This window comes from Sorex araneus, chromosome 4 (genome assembly GCF_027595985.1).
Source record: "Sorex araneus isolate mSorAra2 chromosome 4, mSorAra2.pri, whole genome shotgun sequence".
In the NCBI taxonomy this organism is placed as follows: Eukaryota; Metazoa; Chordata; class Mammalia; order Eulipotyphla; family Soricidae; genus Sorex; species Sorex araneus.
The window spans coordinates 132,467,838-132,488,980 of record NC_073305.1 but is presented as its reverse complement, the minus strand read 5'-3'; the positions used below and the strand labels follow the sequence as shown (position 1 = coordinate 132,488,980).

Sequence of the window (21,143 nt, the reverse complement as noted above, 5' to 3'; positions counted from 1 at the left end):
ATTGTTTTACTTGTGTGTTGTTTTAATTGGCTTTAAAAGAAATTGCAAAAGTGTTTTGTTAATGCTTGGAGTAATTACATTATTGTTCAATAAGTATGTTGCCTCCTGGAATTTCAGCTTTGATGGAAAACATATTTTGTATTCTATTTGTTCATTTTAAAATGTCACCCAACTTTTTAACTCTACTTTTAAGCTAATGGTTTTAATCAAGCATTCTATTTTAGCTATAAAGAAAATTTCCTGATAATTAGAGTTAATACTGAACTTTATAATAAGTATATACTTTAAACAATCAATTATCATAACTCAGGGCATTACAAAATGCAATATAAGGCCCAGAACATCCTTTAGGACTTTAACACCTAGCATACCACATAAGACATAAAAATTAAGTGATTAAAATACAAACCAAAGATGTCTCTGCTTTAATGTGAATTTTTTAATCATTTATAATCTGATTATAATATAATAATTTTAATTATTTTTATTGGTTTTTGAGCTGCATCTAGCTACACTTTGGGGCTACTCCTGGTTCTGTGCTGGGGCATCATTTCCATGTGATGCCAGGATGAAACCCAGGCCTCCTACATGCAAAGGATGCTCTCCAGCACATAAAATTCTTCCTCACACATTAACTTTATTTTAATTACTTGGCTACTCCTCGGACTGGAGTGATAGTACAGTGGGTAGGGTGTTTGCTTTGCACACGGCTGACTCGGGTTTGATTCCTCCGTCTCTCTCGGAGAGATTGGCAAGCTACTGAGAATTTCCCGCCCGCACCACAGAGCCTGGCAAGCTACCCGTGGTGTATTCGATATGCCAAAAACAGTAACAAGTCTCACAATGGAGATGTTATTGGTGCCCATTCGAGCAAATAAATGAACAATGGGACGGCAGTGCTACAGTGATATTTGGCTACTTCATATTCACCTCATTCACCTCATTCCTCTTTCTCTTTTCCTAACTTGGCCCGAATAACTAATCTGGACAACACTCATACCTGATTTACTAAAATGTTCAGATTACTTGGATAAGGACCCATCCTAAAACTAAGACATGCTATATCTACATACCACACTGGTTAAATGTCACTTATGCAGGTAGATCGGATATTAACTAACTCTTTAAAATCGATGATGACTTTTTATGGGTTTTTAAGTCATATTAATCTTGTTCTATAAAAGAATTTGAGGTAGGTGAGTGAAATGTAGATAAAACAAGCAATAGTCTATACAGGTTGATTTCCATACTCAAAAACATAGAATATCACATCTGTAGTAATTGAATAATAGAAATATCTTAAAAATTTAAACAACCCGATTCAAATACTGCTTAACTCTCCAGATACAGGTAATTTATATATACAACAATCGAGCCCATTTATCACTATATTTAGTTCTCAATGCAAAGCATGTCAATGTGGGTTAATTATTCTGACTAAATAGATTAGCCAATCCAATTTAAAAGTTAATATATTTCCTCCAGTTAAACTGACATTGACTATAATATCCCCATTGATTAAATTAGGAAATTCTAAATTCAAACTCATTGTACCAAATTTTAATACAGACTAGTATTTTTTTTTATTTGACTCTATTTTTTTTTAATTTTAAAAGTAAAATTAAATGAAGTCATATAGCAAACTTGGGGCTAGTTTATCCACTCCAATATTCATTTCCTCTTCTGCAAAATCTGGTACCAATTATATTTAAGCAAGAAACATATTGAGCTAAAATTATATGATTTTCTAGTATTTCTTCCACGTGGGTTGGTCATTGGACACAGTTGTTTTCATTGAGGTATATATGGATGTTCATAGGAGGGTTTCCCCTGTTAAGGAAAGCTTTTGAAAGAAAAAAATCCTTTGGCCTCTACCGCTCTTCTTCATCCCTCCTGTCAAGGATGCCAGATCCATATTATGTTTTTTTTTTTTTTTGCTTTTTGGGTCACACCCGGCGATGCACAGGGGTTACTCCTGGCTCTGCACTCAGGAATTACTCCTGGTGGTGCTCAGGGAACCATATGGGATACTGGGAATCGAACCCGGGTCAGCCGCATGCAAGGCAAACGCCCTACTCGCTGTACTATAGCTCCAGCCCCAGCCAGATCCATATTGTGGCCCAAAGGATTCTGCCCAAAGAGACAGAAACATAGAAGTATTCTGGAATATTTATGAAGTCTTGGAGACCCAGCCAGCCCTGGATGCATATCTTTAGACCTCTTGTAAAATGAAAAATAATACATCTCTATTTTGTTCAATTTTCTGCCACTTACAGTCAAATTACATAGATTTTAAGTCCAAAATGGGCTGAAGTTGAGGTTCCGTGTTATAGCATATGTCTTGCATAAGTGAGGTTTTAATTTAATCCCTGACAATGCAAAAGCATAAAGAGAAGGTGTCTGAAAGGGGTATGCCCCAAATGGTAGCTATTAAATGTGAGATCTAATACATAGAAAATATTTTATAAAGGAATTAATTAATATAAAATTATCTGAAGGGATATAATAGCAGGAAATCATATATAGTAATATGATCAATGATAATTCATTTTTTTATTTGTAGGGGCCATGCCAAGAGATGCTCAGGGTACCATGTGGCACCAGGGATTGAACCCACGAGCTTATGTGTGCAAGGCATGTGCACTCCCATTTGAGCTTATTGTTATGTTTTATTGATGGTCTGCTATATGTCAGTATTATACTATGTATTAGGTGTATGTATATATATCTGAATTTTTACGTATGGAAATCTCATGTTGGGGTGGGGGGGAGGAGACCGTTATTAGCCCTGATTTGCAAGTGAGAATAATGAAGCTTAGAAAAGTTAAATAAATTGCTTCAGGTTAATATAACCAATTGATAGTGAGGGCTGGAATCTTTTTTTCTTAAGTAGAAATTTATAATCTTATGATTTTAGAGGTAAAAAGTTCAGTTCGAGATAAAGGCAGTGTGGTTGTTAGGGAGCCACCCTTCTTAGGCTAACCTGTTTGATCCCAGCACTACATGGTCACCCAGTACTGCTGGATGATCTGGCTAGGCCCTGGCATTGCAAAGCCCAAGAAGCACTGTATCAAAGTAGGTCAAAAATTTCCAGAAGGTGCCCCCAGGATACCTGAGCACCCACTACTCACAAAGCTCAACTTCAGGGACAAGTAAGTAACTTAGCAGTAGAACACTTGCCCTTGATATGACCTTTAGGTTCGGTCTTCTGCGCCAGGGGAGGAAAGGTTAAGTTCAAGATGTTGGCAAACTCTGTTTCTCCTGTGGCCTGTTTTGCACACAGCTGTCTTCTCTACTTGCCCACACATAGTCTGCTTGGGGGCCCTCATCTTCGTCACTGATATAAATATTCATCATATTTGTTAAGGTTCAACCCAAAAACTTATTTAACCTAATCACTTCTTTAAAGACTTTATCACCAAATTTTGTTACATTTGGAAGTACTGACTGAAGACTACAGCTTGGCCCAGATTTTTCACCCCATGATGTGCCTGTCTTTACTCTCCCCTGCCTTCCTCTAGTAGACTATGCCCAAATGTGAAAGATCAAGGTATGAGTTTCAATTAGTCTAGAAATAAATGAACAAGGAGTTGAAGCAGGGGCTGTGAGATAGTACGACAGGTAAGGTGTTCATCTTGAATACTACTGACCCACGTTTGAGCTCTAGTACCCCATATAACCTCCCATTAGCACCGCCAAAAGTGATCCTTGAGCTTAGAGCCAGGAGTAAGCCTTGAGCACTGCTGGCTATGGCTCAAAACTGAAAATAAAGAAATAAAATAGAATGGAAACAAACTGAGCATTTCTCAAGGAGGTTAATAGAGATAAATGGTTCAGAAATTAACAAGTTTTCAAAAAATTATGTTTTAAATATATTTTCTTCATTTTTAAAAAATTAAGAACTGTGATTTACAAAGTTATTGATAGTTGAGTTTTAGGCATATATTTCAGCACAATTCCGACACCAGTGTCATTTTCCCTTCACCAGTGTTCCCATATTCTCTCCCCACTCCAATACTCATCCCATCCCCACCTGTCAACTAGATCAGCACATTACAAAGTTTTATTGGCTGCAGCTTAAATCTTATGTTTTCAGTTTTGTTGAGTCTGTGTTTTGGATGTACCGCTATACCACTCACCCCGTGCCTGGCCCCCGCACCTGGCCCTCTTCACTGGGACCCTTCGGAGCCGGACGGGTTGAGTTTCCCTCCCTGCCCCGAGCAGAGCCCCGGCAGCCGAAGACCTCCGGAACCCAGCCACAGCCGTGCTCAAGGCCACTCTCCACATACTTGGATGAGCCTCATGCATGAAAGAACCAGCAGAGAAACCCAGGTGTGCAGGACCCGGAGCTGAGATCTCCATGCCTGCTCGTATTGGGACTGTGCCTCCTCCACCCAGACACCCCCATTCTCCAGTAGCTAGGCAATCACACCCAGAAACTGCCCCCGGCATCATGTAATTCCACCAATGGTCAAGATCCAGAGACTATAAAACAAAGCTCCTCTCAGTGTATGTATTGCAAGCCATAATGCCCAAAAGTAGAGAGAGAGAGTACAGGGAATATTATCTGCCATGGAGGCAGGGGGAGGGTGGGAAAGGAGGAGTATACCAGGGATATTGGTGGTGGGGAATGTGCACTTGATGGAGGGATGGGTGTTTGATCATTGTGTGTAACCCAAACATGAAACCTTGTAAATCTCTCACAGTGATTCAATAAAATTAAAAAAAAAAAAACAACGCTCCCGACCCCTTATAGACTAGTTCTCCCTCTTGGAGAACCTGGCAAGGTACCAAGAGCATCCTGCCCACATGGAGGAGCCTGGCAAGCTCTCCATGTTGTATTCGATATGCCAAATACAGTAACAATGATGGGTCTCATTCACCTTACCCTGAAAGAGCCTCCAATGTGGCACTTCTGCAAAGAATGAGTAAAGAGAGGCTGCTAAAATCTCAGGGCTAGGACGAATGGAGACGTTACTGTCGCCCACTCGAACAAATTGATTATCAATGGGATGACAGTGATACAATGATACCACTCACCCATATCAACAGTATAGCTGAAGTTCTGATGCCTGTTCACCCACTACTTCCAGTTCTGTTCTTCTCCCCCTTGATTTCTTTCCTTCTGTGTCCTTCTCTCTAAATCCAGGGGTCAAGGGTAATCTAGGCATCCTCTTTTTACTACATTTGCTCATCCAATATTCTATTTCACAGATAAGTGAGATAATCTGTTTGTCTTTCTTCTTCTGGCTTATTTCATTCAACATGATACCTTCCAGTTCCAACCACATTGCTGCACATTACATGATTTCACTGTTCCTTGCAGCTGCATAGTATTCCATTGTGTATATACACCACATCTTAATAATCCATCTATCTTAGACACCCAGGTTGATTTTTTAGCTTAGCTATTATACTGAGTGCAGCAATTATGTGCATATATCCTTTTGAGAGAGTGTTTTTATGACTTTGGGGTAGATACCCAAAAGTGGTATTGCTGGGTCATATGTCAGTTCAATTCTAAGTTTACTGAGAAATCTCCATACTCTTTTCCATGGGGGTTGTACCAGGCTATACCCCACCAGCAGTGTGTGAGAGTTCCTTTATCACCACATTCCTGCCAACACAGATTGTTCCCAGTATTTTTTCTATGTGCTGTTGTCAGTGACATGCAATGATATCTCATTGTCTTCTTGATTTGGATTTCTCTGATGATAAGTGATGCTGAGCATTTTTTTTCATGTACCTACTGGCCATCTACCTGTCTTCCTCTGAGAAGCATCTATTTATTTTCTCTCCCAAATTTTTGATATGACTCAGAAATCAGCAACGTTCTAAGAGAATACCACACCATGATGTGTAGAGAAAGTAGCAACACAGCAGTAAGTTATGATGAACAGTTTTATCTTTTAGTTTCTAGAAAAGCAACATATGAGTAACAGAATCCAGAGGCACACCTAAAAGGGAAGTGGGAAGAGCTATAAAGCTCACTAGACTAGACAAAGCTATAGATTTCCCTTCCGCACCTCCTGATTGAGAAGGGAAATTTCCCGTATTGGATACTGATGCATATTTGTTCATTAAAGTGTGGTGGGGCTAGGAGACAATGTCTCTCACACCTCCAGCAGAAAATGAGAGTAATTTACAAAGGACCAGGGCTGTGCTTTTAATTCCGCACTTCCCACCAGCTGTGCTATGAGTTCTGACCAATCAAGGTGGAGCCCAGGGTACTCTGAGGCAGCCTATCCTGAGATCAGAGGCTCCTTGAATGACTTTTGCTCAAGAACTCAAATTCTTTGCTACGGTCCTACTCAGCCATTAGGGAAAATGAAGTCATGAAATTTGCTTATACATGGATGGACATGGAGATATCATGCTGGATGAAATAAGTCAGAGAGAGGAGGACAGACATACAATGATCACACTCATTTGCAGGATATAAAAAAACCATAGTATGAGAATAATATCCAAAGACAGTAGAAACAGGACCAGGAGGATTGGTATGAGGTAGGAGGTAGCAGTTAGGACAGAGAAGTTACCACTATGTCAGTGATCGCTGGAAATGATCACTCTGGATAAGAACTGAGTGCTGAAAGGAGGTAAGGTGATATACATGATAACCTTTCAGTAAAAGTATTGCAAACTACAGTACCTAATAATGAAAAAAATAGGTGGGGTAGAGAAAAAGAAAGAGAAGAAAAATGTCTGCCATAGAGGCAGGCTGAGGGGACATTGGAAATGTACACTGGTGAAGAGATGGGTGTTAGAACAATGTAAGACTGAAACTCAATCATGAACAATTTTGCAACTGCGTATTTCATGGTGGACTGGAGCGATAGCACAGTGGGTAGGGTGTTTGCCTTGTGCACAGCCGACCTGGGTTCGATTCCTCCACCCCTCTCAGAAAGCCCGGCAAGCTACCGAGAGTATCTCACCTGCAGGGCAGAGCCTGGCAAGCTACCCGTGGCGTATTCTATATGCCAAAAACAGTAACAACAAGTCTCACAATGGAGATGTTTACTGGTGCCCGCTTGAGCAAATCGATGAGCAAGGGGATGACAGTGATACAGTGAGTGATACGGTATTTCATGGTGCTTCATTAAAACAATGAGGAAAAAAAAAATCTCAAATAAAACACAGGTGCTCTAAGCAACTGAGTTATCTTCCAGACCTCTGCAGAAACTTCTTGCCATAGAAAATAAGAAGAATTAAATTTCTACATTACAAGCAAAACTTATATAGGATATATGTAAATGTTCACATAAGATATATGTAACTAAAGTTTCATAACTAAAGTTTTATGAAACAAACTTAACTTTGCAACTTAAAGGAACCCTGATATGCTGTTCTGTTCTTTTCTATCTAGTCTAGCCTATAAATTTCTCTTCCACAGACACAGATTCCTGCAAGCCACAAAATTGATCTTAAAACTCACTACTAGATCATAACTGACAATTTGAAAAATTCTGATCTAGAAGATACAGTTCATTCCTCATCTTGACTTCTAGGCCTTTTTCTGACTCTAATCCCAGACAACCTACTCTTTTTCTTCCTTTATCTCACTGGTTAACACTTGTCCCACACCTACTTCATTGGTCCAATGTGGGAAATAAAACAGCGAAGAGAGCTTCAGTGCTGATTGGAGAAGGGGCAACAGTATTTTGAGGAACAAAAAATAGTATAGTCTTCCCATGGCGAAGAGAAGAGCCATCAGTCAATGGTCAGCAGAACACAGGGAGTTTAGCCCACTCATGGGGATAGTAGTGGGGACTGCCCAGAGAAAGAGAACACCAAATAGATGCTTAACAGACAGGAAGGCACGAATGATGAAAAGGAGTGGGAAGTAATGAGCCAGCAGGGAGACAGCTTGTTTCTAGGCCCAGAGGCAAAAAGGGCAGGACCTTCCTGAAGAGTGTCACCAGTGTGGGGGTGTCAGAGAAGGTGCATCTGGAGAAGAGTGCTAGTGCCACATGGAGGTGGTTGAATGACAATTGTTCTTTCAGGCCAGGCTTTTCAGACATTTCCTGGGGGTCCCAGGGCTTCTGAGGGCCAGAAGTGGGTGGGGGGGCTCCTTACCTGATTCCAAGGGAAGAGCAGTGGTACCAAATCAGCATTTTCCGTGGTGCCTCTTGAGGAAGTGTAAGAATGGGAGAGACGCAAAAGGAGAGAACAAAAAGGAATGCCCTGCCCCAGAGGCAGGGTAGGGTGATGGGGGATGGGGTGGGGGTGGTGCTCGGGATGCTGGGAACATTGGTGGAGGAGAATGGGCACTAGTGGAGGGATGAGTAAACGATCACTGTATGACTGAAATGCAAACACGGAAGTTCATAAGTTTGTAACTGTCCCTCACGGTAATTCACTAATAAAAAATTTTAAAAAAAATAAAAGAGGTGCTGGAGCAATAGCATAGCGGATAGGGTACTTGCCTTGCACACAGCCGACCCGGGTTCAATTCCCAGCATCCCATATGGTCCCTCGAGCACTGCCAGGAGTAATTCCTGAGTGCATGAGCCAGGAGTAACCCCTGTGCATCGCCGGGTGTGACCCAAAAAGCAAAATAATAATAATAATAATAATAATAATAATAATAATAATAATAATAATGGGAGAGATGGGGTCAAGCTAACAGGTTCCCTCAATTCAGGGAGTGACAGTAAGAGACCCAGGGGAGAGAACGGGGAGAATTTAGGCTCAACAAAATAGCAAAAAACAAAACAAAACAAAAAAACCCAAAAAACAAAACTAAACAAACAATCTTTAAAAATGCTTACTCTATGGCCCAGAGAAATAGTGCAGTGGAAAGGGTGCTTGCCTTGCATGTGGCCAACTTGGGTTCAGTTTTCAGTCGCCGGTGTGGTTCCCTGAGCCTCCCAGGAGTGATCCTTGAGCATAAGAACCAAAAGTAAGCCCTGAGCACCATCAGGTGTGGTCCCAAACCTAAAAGTAATAAATAAATGTTTACTGTAATAAAACAAACACTCCACCCTGAAATGACACAAAAGTTTCTTACATGCATGTGACTAAGTGAAAAAGCTAATCTTAAAAGTGTGTACTTTATGATTTCAACTATATTACGTCTGTAACAGGCAAAGTGACGGAGAACCCCAAGGATGGGTAGCTGCCGGGGCTGCAGGAGGGAGAGGTGGATGGGTGGAACTCAGAAGATTTTCATGGTCGTGAAACTGCTGTGCATGTGATTGTAATCATAGCTGACTGTAATCATGTCAGTACACATTTGGCAAACTCACAGAATGCATTACACCAAGAATAAACCCTAATGTCTATACCGGCTTCAGATGATAATGACATGTCAGTATGGTTTGACTGGCACCAAGAATGGACCCTAATACCAATACTGGGCTTCAGGAGATAAGGACATGTCAGCACGGTTTGATTGACTGTAACTATTGCACATAGTCTAGGATGTGATACTGGAAGTGGTTGTATGTATGGAGGCAGGGAATATACAAGCATCTGTTCTTTCTACTCAGTTTTACAGTGAACCTAAAATGCTCCAGGGCTGGAGAGGTAATACAAGAGGTAAAGCACTTGTGTGGCATGGTGTTGGGCCACTACAACCCTGCTTCAAATCCCAGGCACCATATCTATCAATTCCCAGCTTCCCTGAGCATTGCCAGGGGGCCCTAGTGAGCACAGAACAAGGCACAGCTCTTGAGCACCGCCAATTGTGACGTCCACATCCCCAAACTAAAATACTCCCCATCCCAAATACTGTCACTGTCACTGTCATCCCGTTGCTCATCGATTTGTTCGAGCGGGCACCAGTAACGTCTCTCATTGAGAGACTTATTGTTACTGTTTTTGGCATATCCAATACACACGGGTAGCTTGCCAGGCTCTGCCGCGCGGGCTCGATACTCTTGGTAGCTTGCCAGGCTCTCCGAGAGGGGCGGAGGAATCGAACTTGGGTCAGCCGCGTGAAAGGCAAACACCCAACTGCTGTGCTATCGCTCCAGCCCCCATCCCAAATAAAGTTCAGTAATTAAAAACAAATGTGCAAATACATAGTCCTCCTATTTTAGGCTTAGTATTTAGTCATGCAAAGACATGAGTAAAATTTACATTTCTCACAAATAGTGCTTGAAGCACTGGTTTTGACACACACACAACCTATAGTCTATACATAAGACCCACTAGCCACTCATTTCATTCTGCTTCTCAGTGTTCTAAATTCTGAAATGCTATGTTGCCCCCTAGAATGTGAGCAACTAGCGGGCAGGATAGAGATGGCCTGTGTCTTCCTTACACCTCTGGGGAGTGAGTCCTTTTTGCAGAAGGATCAGTGGGAGCAGAGGCATGGGCTGTGAAGCAGAGGAGGTTAGAGACAAGCCAAAAAACTGGATTAGGGTTTGAGCAAGACATATGGATCTGCTTTACAGATAGTGAGGAACTGTGTTTTTAGGGAGCTGGCAGGGTAGATTAGAATTGTGTCCTAGACATATATTTGAGGTATAGAAAATCTTTTTTTAAAAAAAAAAAAGTTGAAGTACTTTTGTTGTGAGAACAAGCAGGATTTCACAAGGTGTTCTGAGATAAACCAGTGGTTTCCATTGGGAAACACAGTACCTGGAGGGAGCTGTTGACTGGCCCCACTGGCTAGGGAGTCAGAGGGGCCCTTTTATTTAATTATATTGATTTAATTTTTATTGAGGCACCATGATTTACAGTACTGCCAATGATAGCCTCACACATGCAATGTCCAACACCACACCCTGTCCTCAGATTGTCAGCTTCCCTCCACCAATGTCCCATAGTCCTCCCTGCCTGGCCCCTGCTAATGCCTTGGGCAAGTTCAGTTCTGTATAACCGCCTTTGGCCCTTTGTTATTTCCTGACTACGTTTTTCTATAACCCACATAAGAGAGCGATCATTCTTCATTTGCTTCTCTTACTGACTAACTTCACGCAGCATGATATGCCAAGTTCCATCCACCTAGACGCAAATTATATGATTTCATCGTTTCTGACAGCTGAGTAGTATCCCATTGTGTATATGTACAGCACAATTTCAGTACCCTGTCATCTGTTTTTGGACATGTGGGTTACTTTCAGATCTTGGTTGTGATGAGTGAACACAGGAGAAGAACTGTCTTTTTTGAAATAGTGTTTTGGGTTCACTAAATAGTGGTTTGGGGCCCTGGGGGTAGATGTCAAGAAACGAGGCTGTAGGGTGATAGCAAAGATCAATGCTTAGTTTTTGAGAAGTGTCCATCCATACTGTCTTCTACAGAGGCTGTCTTCTACAGAGGACATTCCCACCAACAGGAGATGAGGGTTTCTTTTACCTGACATCCTCTCCAGGATTGGCTGTGAAGTTCTTTTCTAATGTGTGTCAGTCTCACTAGTCTGAAGTGATATCTTAGCGTTTTCACTTGCGTTTTCTTGATGGAAGTGAGGAAGAGCATTTTTCATATACCCATTGGTCACCTTTAAGGAAAGTTTTGCTTTTCTCTTCACAGTTTTTGATGGTGTTTTGTTGTTGTTGCAGCAGGTTTTATAAGGGATTTATGTATGTCAAATATTAAGCCTTTAATATGAGTGATAAGCAAACATTTGCTTCAGGTCTGTGGGGTGGTTTTCTTTTTAATATTATTATTCTAGGGCTGGAGCAATAGCACAGTGGTTAGGGCATTTGCCTTGCACGCGGCGGACCCAGGTTTGATTCCTCTGTCCCTCTCAAAGAGCCCGGCAAACTACCGAGAGTATCTCGCCTGCATGGCAGAGCCTGGCAAGCTACCCGTGGTGTATTCAAATGTGCCAAAAACAGTAACAAGTCTCACAACGGAGACATTACTGGTGCCCGTTCGAGCAAATCGATGGTGACAGTGATTATTATTCTAGACCTTCCTTTTGAAGTGCAGACTTCTTAATAAATGAGATTACATTAAAATAAGGGGCCCAAGCATTTACATTTGGTCAAGGGTGACACCTGGTGGAAATAATGGTTATTGCCAAAAGTTTCTTTACCAGTTTAACCATCAGGCCACCCAGAGTTTTCTGTAAGAGTTCTCCTTAGAGTATTGAGAGTAGGGTACAGTGAGAAGGCATTTGCCGCTTTACATAAGACTGACCTGGGTTTGATCCCCTAGCGTTGTTAAGACTAGTTCAGGAGCAACCCCTGAGTATAGCTGGGTGTGCCCCCCACCCCAAACCCATGCCCCTACACACACCCCAAAAGAAGACTGCTTAAATGTTACATTTCCTAAGCTCTGGTTTTGAGGCCACACCCACCGGTGCTGGTATGAGGACAGAAGAACTCCATCAGCTTTGTACTGGATGTGGGGATGTGTCACCCCTTGGGGCTCTGAAAAACTTGAGGTGCCTGGTCTCCAACCCAGCCTCCTGCATGAAAGCACGATTCAGTCTGCTAGCATCGCTCTCCAGCCCTGTTTCTAGTTTAACTTTTATCTCTTATCTTATTCTCTCTCTCTCTCTCTCTCTCTCTCTCTCTCTCTCTCTCTCTCTCTCTCTCTCTCTCTCTCTCTTTCTCTCTCTCTCTCTTTTTATTTTGGGCCACACCGGGCTTTACTCAGGGTTTGCTCCTGTCTTGGCACTAAGGGATCAGTCCTTTTGGGGCTCGGAAGGCGATACGGGGTGCGAGGAGTCAAACCCGGTCAACAATGTGCAAGGTAAGCATCCTGACCACTGTGCCATCATCCCAGCCTTATTTTGTTTTTTACATATTATGTTTTATTGACATGCTGAAGCTTAAAATATTGTTGATGAATAGTTTTACGCATACATCATTCCAACAACACACCCTCCCCCAGCATTCCTGCTTCACTACACCAATGTCTGCCCCTGTTTTAAATAAAAAAATTTTTTTATGGAAAAAATTCCTATGGAAGCAGTTAAATCAAGAACTTTTGATTTGATTAAAATTAAGGAACTTTTAATTCAAGATTTTTTTATAATAATATTTCACTGTGTCACTGTCACTGTCATCCTGTTGCTCATCGATTTGCTCGAGCGGGCACCAGTAACGTCTCCATTATGAGACTGGTTGTTACTGTTTTTGACATATCAAATATGCCACGGGTAGTTTGTCAGGCTCTGCTGTGTGGGTGAGATACTCTCGGTAGCTTGCCAGACTCTTCGAGAGGATTGGAGGAATCAAACTTGGGTTGGCTGCATGCAAGGTAAACGTCCTACCCACTGTGCTCTCGCTCCAGCCTTATTTATAGAATCAAAAATTATATATAAAGTTTGACTTATGAATGTATATATGTATCTATTTCCAAATATTTATTTCTATAGGATATGTGATACATTGATTTAATTCACTAATACAAGTAGAGAGATGTTAGTATACATATAATATTGGACAAGTATTCCAGTTTTACCTGGGGAATTCCAGTTTATAGTCTTTCAGAAATAGGAATTCATCACTACTTCCTAGGAGTTTCTGTTCTCACATCCTTGGAGCAGCATCTTTGAGTAAATATGAAATCATCATCATCATCATTATCCCGTTGACCATTGATTTTCTCGAGCGATCTCAGTAATGTCTCCATTCGTCCTAGCCCTGAGATTTTAGAAGCCTCACTTTACTCGTCCTTCCCAATGATGCCATATTGGAGGCTCTTTCAGGGTCAGGGGAATGAGACCCAGCATTGTTGCTGTTTTGGGCATATGAATACACCATGGGGAGTTTGCGAGGCTCTCCCATGTGGGCAGGAAACTCTTGGTAGCTTGCTGGGTTCTTCCAGAAGGAGAAGTTGGCTATAAGATGTTGTGTGGCCACAAAGTGGCCATGTGATTCTTGGAGCTTGGTTTTAAGTCTCTGGATGTTTGCTGTTGGCTGTTGGTGGGATTACATGGCGCCAAGGGCAGTCCCTGGGTGTGACCGCCTAGCTACTGGAAAATGGGAAATCTGGCCGGAAGAAGCCCAGTCCTAATCGGAGCAGGCTTGGAGGTCTTAGCTCCGGGTCCCACACACCTGGATTCCTCTGCTGGTACCTTCATGCGTGAGGCTCATCCGAACGTGTGGAGAGGGGCCTTCCTTGAGCATGGCTGTGGCTAGGCTCCAGAGGTCTGCTGGGGGTGGGGTGGGAAGCTGGAGCCCACCCTTTCTGAGGGGCCCCAGTGAAGACAGCCAGGTGTGCGGGCAAGAGACTGTGTCCTTCAGACGAGCCCCAAGCATGAAGGTACTGGCAGAGGAACCCAGGTGTGTGGGACCCGGGGCTGAGACCTCCAAGCCTGCTTGGTTAGGGACTGGGCCTCTTCCGCACAGATTTCCCATTTTCCAGTAGCTAGGCAGTCACACCCAGGGACTGCCCCCGGCGCCGTATAATCCCACCAAATATGAAATAAAGAAAAGAAATATGATTGTGTTCTGGGAATATTCTGCACCCTGTGCAGTCTGATGGAGGAAGCCATGACACTTTCTCCAAGCAGATGACAACCCTGGCACCAAGGCATAGTGCAGCAGTGACTGCAAGTGGCAATGGGACCCACTCTGGGAGCACTGATGTGTCTCCATCACCTGCAACTTAACTTGATGATCATTTTGAAATTGATGAAGTAACAAAGTGACTATTTCTTAAAACTGAAAGTTTTGAGGGAAAATCCCTCTGTGTACAGAAAGTGGTGGGACTCTTGAAAGAAAGCTCATGCTTAGCTTAACTTATTTCAACATTTATTGAATGCCTAGCATTGTGTTGGATTTGGACGTTTTTTATTTTATTTATTTATTTATTTATTTTGCTTTTTGGGTCACACCTGGCGATGCACAGGGGTTACTCCTGGCTCTGCACTCAGGAATTACCCCTGGCGGTGCTCAGGGGACCATATGGGATGCTGGGATTTGAACCCGGGTTGGCCGCGTGCAAGGCAAACGCCCTACCCGCTGTGCTATCGCTCCAGCCCCGGATTCGGACGTTTTTTAAAAAAATGATTGAGGTAACTAAAGAGCATGTAGCCTGGATTGGGTGAAGCTTTTCCTTTATTTTGTTTTTATTATGTTAGGGGGGGCACACCAGCAGTGCTCAAGGGCTTACTCCTGGTTCCGTGCTCAGGGATCATTCCTGGCAATGCTCAGGGGACCATAAGGGATGCTGGGGATTGAGCTGCCTTACCCACTGTAGTATCACTCAGCCCCTGGTGAAGCTTTTCAAGCCTTGAAGTGTGTCTTGGGGAATGAGCCAAGTTGGAACTAGAAGGGTGTACCAATTGGTCTGTAGGGAGCATAGTATTTTATAGGACAGGGACACTGGGAACGATGGTATAAATGAAATAGAAGTATGTGCAGACACCTCCTACAGGAGGAGGAAGACGTGGCAGAAGAAGAGGAGGAAAAGGAAGAAGGGGGGAAGAGGAGAGGGAGGAGTATGGGGAAGAAGAAGGAGGAAAAAGGTAAGGAGAAGGAGGAGAAGGGGGAGGAGGAGAAGGAAGAGGGGGAGAAGAAGGAGGGGGAAGGGGAGAAAGAGGAGGAAGGAGGAGGAAGGAAAAAGGAGGAGGAAGGAGGAGGAGGAAGAAGAGAGAAGGAAGGAGGAGGACGAAGAGGAGGAGGAAGGGGAGGAGGAGGAGAAAGAAGGGAAAAAAGGAGGAGGAGGAGGAGAAAAAAAAGGAGGAGAAGAAGAAAAAGGAGGAAGAGGAGGAGGAGGAAGAGAAGGAGAAGGAGAAGGGGAAAGAAGGAGAAGGGGAAAGAAGGAGAAGGGGAAAGAAGAAGAAACTATTGGCCTTTGAAGTACAAGTCAGGGAATAAAATGAGGCTAGAAGAAATGAAGGAAGGACCCATTGTAGAGCTGCTTTGAGGATCATGGTGTTTCTACAAAACTGGTTAGCTCTCCTGAGAGTGGGTCTTTAACTTCTAGTTCATAAAATTAACATACACAACTCCCAACACTTAGAATGGTAAAGTTTCTTTGTTATGCAGTTTCAGTAGGTAGTTCTAGGTCCCTTCACAATGTCCAGGCCTCTTTCTTTTTGCTTCACTATCTGATCATCAACAAATGTCTTCCTTTATTGCAAAAACAAACAACAACAACAACAAAACAAACAAACACAAAACCCTTATAAATCATCTCATATTTGTGATTTCATTCGTTGGCTGGCAAGAAAAATTTGATTTTTCACGATAAACTGATTGTGAAATGAGAGTGAGTAAGTTCATGAAAATTGATCTAGCCTGGAAACAACAATGCTAAGAGATTGACAATGATTCTTTGGGAGGAGGGGCGCGGAAAGCAGATGTTGGTTTTATTTTTCTCATCCCACCAGTCAGGAAGCTCCATAACAAGGGTACATAGGAGTTCAGCAATTTTATGGTGGTCATAGTGGATAACTTTTTTTTAAGGCCTCCCAAATGACTCTTAGGGTGTTAAGAGGTGGCAGTGCTGCTCAGGCTTGTGGTGCCAGAGATTACTTGGGCCAATCTGGCTAGACTTGGGGACCTCCAGGACCACACCCAGCCAAGTTCAATCCACAAACCTAGCACGCACTCTAATTTTTGTATGATTGCCCAGTCTTGCAAATTTATTTCTGAAATGGTATTTTTTTAAAGTACACTTACCTCAATTAAAAAAAATAAGTTACTTTCAATAGAAAATTTCAGAAGATGCAGCACCACTTAGTAAGGGTGCTACTAACTGGGCCATCATCCAGAAAAAAGAGACAGAATGTGAAGAACAGTGGAAAGGACTGACAAAGTTTATCCCCAAATGGGTTATGGGGCCCAAGAGTGAGGCAGATTAGGCAAAAGCAGCAGTGGCAGGTGTCTGTGTATGCCCATAATTCCCAGGTTCTTCAAGAGTGAAAATACTGAATAATAAAGATGCTCAGACTCAGAGTTGTAAAGTAGAAAAGTTTATTGGAAAGTAGAAAAGAAAATAAAAGAAAAAGGAACTCCCAAGTGGGGGAGAAACTTAGCATAGGACTAAATTAAGGTAAGGGAGTTTGGTGAAGGCCGTTTTAAGAGCTTTTGGCATCCCTTATTAGGTGGCAAGTGTTAACAAATGGTGCCAGAAAATTACAGTGATGTCTAGCTGGTCTAAATCTTTCTGGGCATTTTCGCCCCTTATCTTAGTCTCCTGGTCAACCCAGAGACAGGGCAGAGTTTTAAGTTCCCGGGGAAGCCCTGGGAATGCTGACAAGGCCTTGGGGGTGGAATGTGTGTCAGGTTGATGGGGGAGAGAGGAAACTGTGGCTATCTCTTTCACTGGCAAGGGGAAACTGAGGCTTCCTCCTTCAAGAGCTAACTTCACATACTGAAGTGTTGTTTAGAAAAATGGAGATTGATATTTCCATTGTAGGTGGCTAAGTGTGAAATATACTCTGAAACACATTTAAAAATTATTCATGAGATGTTCACTACTTACCAAGAGACAAGAGTTGATACAAAACAGGTTCACTCAGGGGCTAGCAACCTGAGAAGATGATGAACTCATGTCCCCAACGAATCATCGTGTCTGCACGGTCCAAGATGCAGTTTTATAGGAAAAGAGAAAGAACAGGGAAACACATGTTTAGAACAGGTGGGCTGTCTGAATTCTGAGGCATCTCTGTTCCGGGTGCCATTTGTTTGAGTCACCCACCGTTTAGAAGTTGATGTGGTGGGAGGGACCTCCCCCCATCCCTGATGGGGGAAGGAATAGATTCACAGGATGTTATCCAGGGTCAGTTCATTCAAATCAATCAGGATTATTATAGATAAATTGTGAAGGGTTGGGGGAAGTAGTATTGTTCAACAAATACACATAGGTGTGGTTGAACATTAATATAAACATAAACAGATGTAAAGCCCCCTTTCAGGGGAAACTCTTCTAGGTGATACACCCAAGGATCTGAATTCCATCCAGGGGCTTCAGCACTCTAATTCCTTCTAGAAGATCTGCCCAGCAGCAGAATCTGATCTAGGGGCATATTGCTTTCTCTTTTCTTTAAAAAAAATTTTTTTTAAATTGAATCACCATGAGATAGTTACAAGCTTTCATGCTTGGGTTACATTCTCAAAATGATCAAACACCCATCCTTCCACCGGTGCACATTCCCACCACCGATATCCCGGGTATACCTCCCCTTTCCCACCCTCCCCCTGCCTCCATGGCAGACAATATTCCCCATACTCTCTCTCTACTTTTGGGCTCTTTTCCTCTGCTGATCAAGCACTCTTAGCACCAGATCTCTCAGCACTGCATTTTACTCGTTGATTATTAATGTCACCGCAGAAAGGTATAGACACACGCTAGTGAACAGAGCAGAGAATTTCAGTATCCATAGATTTGTTTTCCTCCATTAGGTGTGACTAATACTAATGCCTGTCTTTGCACTGACAATGTTGAGAAAACAGAAATGAGTAAAGAGAGAACAGATGGGAGAAAAATCATCGACAACACCACAAAAACCAGACTTCTGTCAATATTAATAGCGTGAGCCAGGGACTCTCCATGGCAGTCTATGTCGCGAGTTGGGCTTGCGGGAGGACTGCAGGTTTAGGATGGAGCCTTTATGCCAAGGACGAGCGTAAAAAAGGGCAAGAGTCCTACATCTGGGCCGCACGTGGTGGACGCAGCAGCCACAACTGAGCGGGATTTCATTCCCATTGGCTCCCTCGCGCTGCTGCGCGATTCCAAGCACTCACGTCGTTTTAAAAGTTCTTGCACAGGAGGCGGGGGTGTGTTTGTGGGGGGGGCAGACGCTCTTCCACTTTGTTCTGCAAAACCCACCACAGAGCTTGCTACGTTTCAAACGCTAGCGAAGCAAGTATCGGGATTCAAAAGAAAAGAAAAACCAAACAACATGGCCTTTGGCAAAGGACCCCAAGTCCTGAACGTGCCAGATGGTGGGGGCGAAGGGAGGGAGGGGGGAGGGACGGCTGACCCCCACCGGCGCGCCGCCGCTCAGTCTGCGCATGCTCCGTCGGGGCTCCGGCCTCCTAGCGGGGCTGGGCCGACCGCGGAGGGGCGGAGGGCGGGCCACGTGGGGGCACCGTGACGTCATCTCCGGGCGCCGAGGGTGACTGGGACGCGCGGGGGGCTGCCCGGGTTCCGGGGCGCTGGCTGCCGGCGGCCGCGGGACGCTGGAGAGCGCGGGGCGGAAGTGGCCGCTGCCGGGCTCGGCCCCGACTTCCGCGCTGGTGTGTTGTGCGGCTGCGCGGGCTCCGGGGCTGTCCGAGTCGCGGCGGCACCTCTGCGGGTCGGGTTCCCTGCGCCGCCGCCCAGCCCTAGCCCGGGACTCCACAGCGTCTTCTCCGGACTGCGGGGAGCCGGCGCTTCTGGTAGGGTGCGCGCGCGTGTGTCCGCGGGGTGTGTGCGTGTGTGTGTGTGTGTACGCCTGCAGGAGGAGGAGGAGGAGGAGGAGGAGGAGGAAGGCTGGGAGGTGTGGCGGTCGGGAGAGCCTGAGTGGTCGGCGAGAGGTGCCTTTTGGTGGGCAGCGGTGCTGGGCGAAGGGGGCTTGTCCCGCCGGGGTCCAGAGGATGCCCCCCTGGAGACGCCCTCGCAGCGTGTGCCGTGTCCCCAGGACGGTGTGTGTGTCTGTCTGTCTGGTCTGTCTGCCTGTCTGCTTGCCCTTCCCGAGAGGGGGCAAGCCCGGGCGGGGTCCCGGCTGGACCTACCTGCACCGTCGCTGCCCACGGGTCTCCTCCCCGGCCGCATTCTCTGTTCGCAGGGGAGGCCAGTTCGATTCTCTCGGAATTCGCAAGGTTGTTGTTCTTGTTATTATTGTTGTTATTATTATTATATATTTTCCCCTGCGGACACCGGCATCCTTTCCGCCGCGGCGTTCAGAGTCTCGTTTCAATCATACCAAAGTCGTTTTGCGATTGCCAAGCACTTTTTTTTTTCCACCTTGCCGCGAATTGCTGGGAGGGTTTTCAGGGGGAAAAATAGTAACAACAACAAAAAACAACAACGCTCTGCTCTGGAGGACCCAGGGTTGGGAAAATGCGATGGGTTTCTAGATTTTTCTGCAGGGTTGAGGAAGGGAGAGAATCCAGCTTTTCAGCCAGGATGGGAACCCAGGGACCAGCACGCAACTTCCCAAAGGCCGGGTGTTTGGATGGACAGGAGCTGAACGCCTCTTGAGTTGGAAGGGCGGGTGGGGGAATTTGAATGGGAAAGAAATGCTCTTGGCCCAGGCTAGTGGTTCCGGGGGAGTTTTACAATTTCACAGTCGATGGAAGCCCGGGCTTTGAAGTTCAGTGTGGTGCAGAGGATGCTAGTTAAAATCCGGGGGTGGATGGGGGTGAGGGGGAGATCCAACGAGAGCGATGCTGCACGGATATGGGTTTTGAGAAGACCGTGTGGTTTTCCAAGTGTAGGTTTGCTTTCAGCATTTAACAGGTACTGAAGCCTGGCTTTCTAGAACGAAAAGGTTTGACAAGTTGGCATGTAATGGAAAAAACACAATTCAAAACAATCCGTGCCATCACGAAGTTTTCTTTGAGGACAGGGCACTAATACAAGCATTGGAGACCTTATATAAAACAGGAGACACTCAAAGAAGAAATGTGGGCACGTGGGACTTGAGTGGTCAGTGGCCGAGAGCCTTTCCCCTGGTCGTCCCATGGTGATGACGGACAAAGGACCGGGAAACTAAGAAACAGGGCCCATTTTATTTCTCTCTCCTCCCGAATGTAGTTCTCTCTCTCCCTTTACAGCATTAGTACTCTCTCTTCCTTTTCTCTCCAGCGTTGTTCCTTCTCTTCCCTTGTCCCTAAGCCTCCTTTTTTTTCTCTCCCCTTGTCCTTAGCCTCATCTCCTCTCTTCCCTTTAGAGCATAGTTACATAGAAACCATGAAGGGTGGGGGGGGCACACATAGGTGGGGTTGAACCTTGTCCTTACAACAAACAGATGCTAAACCGTTCCTCCAGGGGAAGTTCTAGGAGATGAACTCAAGGATAAGATCTCATCTGAGGGTTCAGCACTCTAGATTACTAGGAGATCTGCTCAAGGACAGGATTCCATCCAGAGTGTATTGCTTTCTCCTTTCCTCAGCTAGTAATTCATTTAAACAATCATAGTAAATTTTTTCTTATATTTCTAGTCATTTTGTATGAACACAGATATATTAAGCTAAAAGTTTGGCTCTTCCTGGAGACGTCTTGCTATATATCCCAGACTACAGTCCTCAGGCCAGGTTAGTCTTTTCTAACCCCAGCAGGGTCCTTATTCAGTTACTTCTGT

At 44.3% G+C, this 21,143-nt stretch overlaps 1 protein-coding gene across 1 annotated transcript in view; it reads left to right on the top strand.

Moving 5' to 3' along the window:
* The first annotated feature begins 18,954 nt into the window (after positions 1 to 18,954).
* ATG5 (autophagy related 5) overlaps positions 18,955 to 21,143 on the top strand; it is a 121,850-nt gene continuing 119,661 nt past the window's right edge. Inside the window, exon 1 of the mRNA XM_055135148.1 lies at positions 18,955 to 19,236. The gene's annotated coding sequence lies outside the window, so the exon portion shown is untranslated. The remainder of the gene's footprint in view (positions 19,237 to 21,143) is intronic.